The sequence below is a fragment of the Eucyclogobius newberryi genome, unplaced genomic scaffold (genome assembly GCF_026437365.1).
Source record: "Eucyclogobius newberryi isolate DKJ021-1_F unplaced genomic scaffold, fEucNew1.0.hap1 SCAF_9, whole genome shotgun sequence".
In the NCBI taxonomy this organism is placed as follows: domain Eukaryota; kingdom Metazoa; phylum Chordata; class Actinopteri; order Gobiiformes; family Gobiidae; genus Eucyclogobius; species Eucyclogobius newberryi.
In genome coordinates, this window is record NW_027316532.1 from 25,694,526 (window position 1) to 25,699,525 (window position 5,000).

The 5,000-nt window shown below is 42.8% G+C and overlaps 1 protein-coding gene across 2 annotated transcripts in view; it reads right to left on the reverse strand.

Annotated features, from left to right (window-relative positions):
- The window catches only part of LOC140353859 (adenylate cyclase type 1-like), a 61,731-nt gene that overhangs the window by 28,583 nt on the left and 28,148 nt on the right, over positions 1–5,000 (reverse strand). The window lies entirely within an intron of this gene.

Consider the following 5,000-nt stretch of genomic DNA (forward strand, 5'->3'; position numbering starts at 1 on the left):
TTACTACTACTACTGCTACTACTGCTGCTGCTGCTGCTACTACTGTTACTGCTATATTACTGCTACTGATATACTACTACTGCTACTGCTACTACTACTACTACTATACTGCTACTGCTGCTACTACTGCAACAAATACTGCTGCTACTTTACTGCTACTACTACTGCTACTGTTACTGCTATACTACTACTACTGCTACAAATACTGCTACTACTGTTACTGCTATACTACTACTACTGCTACTTTACTGCTATACTACTGCTACTGCTACTGCTATTACTACTGCTACAAATACTGCTACTACTGCTACTGCTACTACTACTACAAATACTGCTACTACTGTTACTGCTTACTACTACTGCTGCTACTACTGTTACTGCTACTTTACTGCTATACTACTACTACTGCTACTTTACTGCTATACTACTGCTACTGCTACTGCTATTACTACTGCTACAAATACTGCTACTACTGCTACTGCTACTACTACTACAAATACTGCTACTACTGTTACTGCTTACTACTACTGCTGCTACTACTGTTACTGCTACTTTACTGCTATACTACTACTACTGCTACTTTACTGCTACTACTTTACTGCTACTAAAACTGCTGCTACTTTACTGCTATACTACTGCTACTGCTACTACTACTACAAATACTGCTACTACTGTTACTGCTTACTACTACTACTGCTACTACTGCTGCTGCTGCTGCTACTACTGTTACTGCTATATTACTGCTACTGATATACTACTACTACTACTACTTCTGTTACCGCTATACTACTACTACTACTACTACTACTACTACTACTACCATAACTAGAAGTAGTACCGTAATCAAGATGAATTAAACGGACCGCTGGTAACAACCCCAGGTAACCAGGAAGTAAGAGATTATAATATTATAATAAACAAGTGTAATATATCAATACAAGATAAGTGCAAATAGTTACAGCACAAAGTTATCTGCTCGACACTGAATTAAAGGCGGAAGCAAAGAAGTGCATTTTGAGTTTAGCTTCAGGGTCAAATCCCTGAAAAGGCTGGATCTCCTCTGGACATGAACCTGGACTTAGAAACAGTCCGGAGGAGCTGATCTGCAGCGCTAAGGGCCCTCCAGCAGCGCAGAAGTGCCACCGAGTTCAAACATTTAAAAAACAATAAGTCGAATCTCAAAACGAATTCTGAAAGCGACGGGGAGCCAGCGCAAAGAGGAGAGATTAGGCGCGATGTGCTCCTTGTGTCTATCAGAGGATCGGACGCAGCAATTTGAAATCCATCCATAACAGGAAACTGAAAGCCACGAATAGGAAGTCAGAACTCGGGTAAGTTAAAGAACGAGGCAGGCTAAGACAACGACAGACTAATTTAGATCCATTTGACAATACGCACGTGGCACAACAAGATGGATTTATTTAATATGAGAGTTTCTTTACAAGTAACATATGCAGGTGCCAGATGGATGGCAAAGGGAAATTATGCAAGAAGCAGGATGGATTGTAAAGTGGGAAGTTCACCTTTACTTTGATAAGGATGCAGGTGGTGTTTGTTTGAATATATTAGAAGGATTGTATAGTTTTCATGTTCCACTGCGATCAAAGCGACACGTTTGTAACTTTTGTAATTGGACCAACAGCTTAAGCCAAGGATGTTTAAAGTGACCATTTTCTCTTGACTGGTCATCACAATTAAACTTCATTCAAAAAACTTGACATCAGAAGAATCTACCTCCCCGTTTCCCCCCGAACTTAATCCATTCAAGTTTAAACTCGTTGCCGCGACCTTCATTTATCTACAGTCTACGAGTTAATTCTCCCGAGACCAAATTCCCACAAAGTCTATAAATGAGGTGTCGGGAAAAGGATGACGTGACATTTTTAAGATGAGAGACTGCATTTTAAAGAGTTTCGCTGAACCACCTCATTTGTGGGATGAAAAATAGACTTTGGGCCCAAAAAAGATTCAGGTTTTTTTCCCTCACATTGATTGATCACGTCTGTCAAGTCTGGCTTCTGATTCTTAATTTTATCAACATAAACAAGACACAATTTTAATCAGTGCCTTTTAGTGATGCCAACAATTTAAATGACAAAATAATCTGAATTATTCAACTCAAAAAAATATAATTGTGACGAGAAGTCTTATTTAATTCAATCTATAATCTCAGGTGCTTTTTTATTCAGACTGTTTTTGTCACAGTAACTTTAATTTGTCCTTCAGAAAGGTGTGTGTGTGTGTGTGTGTGTGTGTGTGCGTGCGTGTGTGTGTATGTGTGTGTGTGTGATTCAAGATTTAACTGTTGTTTGGTCATCGGGAATAATCGTTAAATTGTGTTGCTTTTTAATACAAATATCGTACACTGTGACATTCATAGTGCCTTTTAACACAGAATGAAGTCGGAACTCTCAATGTTGCCGTGACGCTCTCAATGAAAATGCCCTGAGCTGATCATTGACGACGTGAAATGATTTGATCTCAATTTGATTAAAATTCTATTAATCGTACTGCCCAACCTCAGGCTGGGTTTCCACGGCTGAGAAACCTAGAGTGCTTTATTTATTTGTGCTCGTATTTTAGTGGAGAAGTTGTGCCTGTGTCAAGTTACTGTGAAATACTGTCTTCTAGTATGTGTGTGTGTGTGTGTGTGTGTCTCTGTGTCTGTGTCTGTGTGTGCGCGCGTGTGTGTCTGCGTCTGTGTGTGTGTGTGTGTCTGTGTCTGTGTGTGTGCGCGCGTGTGTGTCTGCGTCTGTGTGTGTGTGTCTCTGTGTCTGTGTCTGTGTGTGCGCGCGTGTGTGTCTGCGTCTGCGTCTGTGTGTGTGTGTGTGTGTCTGTGTCTGTGTGTGTGCGCGCGTGTGTGTCTGCGTCTGTGTGTGTGTGTGTCTGTGTCTGTGTGTGTGTGCGCGCGTGTGTGTCTGCGTCTGTGTGTGTGTGCGTGTGTGTGTGCGTGTGTGTGTGTGTCTGTGTCTGTGTGTGTGTGCGCGCGTGTGTGTCTGCGTCTGTGTGTGTGTGTGTGTGTGTGTCTGTGTCTGTGTGTGTGTGCGCGCGTGTGTGTCTGCGTCTGTGTGTGTGTGCGTGTGTGTGTGTGTCTGTGTCTGTGTGTGTGTGCGCGCGTGTGTGTCTGCGTCTGTGTGTGTGTGTGTGTGTCTGTCTGTGTCTGTGTGTGTGTGCGCGCGTGTGTGTCTGCGTCTGTGTGTGTGTGCGTGTGCGTGCGCGTGTGTGTGTGTGCGTGCGTGTGTGTGCGCGTGTGTGTGTGTGTGTGTCTGTGTGTGTGTGCGCGCGTGTGTGTCTGCAAAGGACACACTCTAGATCTCATAATTACAAAGGGGGTAAATATTTCAAATGTTAATGTGATCGATGTTGCTCTGTCTGATCATTTCTGTGTCTTCTTTGACCTGTCTGTTTCTCCCAAACCTCCGGTTGGTCCTGCAGTTGTTCAGAGGAGACACATAAGTGATGGCACAGGTGCACTGTTTATGGAAATGATAAACTTTGAAAATGTCTCATGTTCTAATGTAAATGATTTGTTGAACTCTATTACATCTAGTGTTTTGAATGTTCTGGACACCATCGCCCCTATAAAGGCTAAAATGGTTAAAAATGAGCAGAAGGCGCCGTGGAGAAATGATGATTCGGTCAGGGCACAGAAAAGGGAGTGCCGCAGGGCCGAACGGAAATGGCGCAAGTCAAAGCTCCAGGTTCAAAAAGAGATTTACAAAGAAAAGCTGAACATGTACAACCTAATCTTATGTAGAACTAGGGAAAGATATTTTTCTGAAATAATTGGAAGCTGCAGTAACAACTCGCGTGTCCTGTTTGCCACAGTAAACAGATTAACAAACCCTCCAGCTCAGCTGCCGTTAGAATTCATTTCCACATCCAAGTGTAATGAGTTTGCATTATTCTTTTATGACAAAGTTCAGGGCATTAAAAATGCTATAAATCCCACAATGCAAAAAATTACCCTAAAACCACCAAGACACTTAGAGCTAACTCACTTTGCACCAGTAACTGACAAAACTGTCCATGAGATCATCACCAGTCTGAGTTCATCTACATGCTGCCTTGATGTGTTACCCACCAGATTTCTAAAGTCTGTGCTGAACAGTTTGTTAGCACCATTCACTCACATAGTTAACATGTCGCTTCAATCTGGAACATTCCCAATGTCTTTGAAAACTGCGGTCATAAAGCCTCTCCTAAAGAAGAGCAGTCTTGATGCCGCAGTACTGAGTCATTACCGGCCCATCTCTAATCTACAATTTTGGGGCAAAGTCCTTGAAAAGGTTGTTTACCAACAGCTCAAAGATTTCCTCTTAATAAACAACTCATTTGATGTTTTTCAGTCAGGTTTTAGACCTCATCACAGCACTGAGACTGCTCTTGTCAAGGTGACAAATGACATCCGCCTGAACACTGACACGAGCAAAGCCTCAGTCTTAATTCTGTTAGATCTGAGTGCTGCTTTTGACACTGTCGATCATGGGATCCTCTTACAGAGACTAGAGGACTGGGTGGGCATCACTGGCACTGCCCTAAACTGGTTAAGGTCCTATCTGGAAGACAGGAAGTACTTTGTTGAAATTGGTAGCTGTGTCTCAGACCACATGACCCTGACCTGTGGAGTGCCCCAAGGGTCAGTCCTGGGTCCCCTTCTGTTCAACCTCTACATGCTGCCGTTGGGTCAGTTGATACGCAGTGAAAATGTGTCCTATCACAATTATGCAGACGACACTCAGATCTATGTTTCACTGTCGGCAGGTGACTATGGACCAGTAGATTCACTCTGTCACTGCATCCAACAGATCAGTTTGTGGATGCAAAACAACTTTCTCCAGCTGAACTCAGACAAGACTGAAATAATCGTTTTTGGCCCAAAGAAACAAAGAGAAAGTGTTAGCGGTCACCTCCAGAGCCTCGCTCTAAAACCTACAAACCAAATTAGAAATCTGGGGGTAATAATGGACTCAGACTTGAACTTTAATAGCCACGTCAAA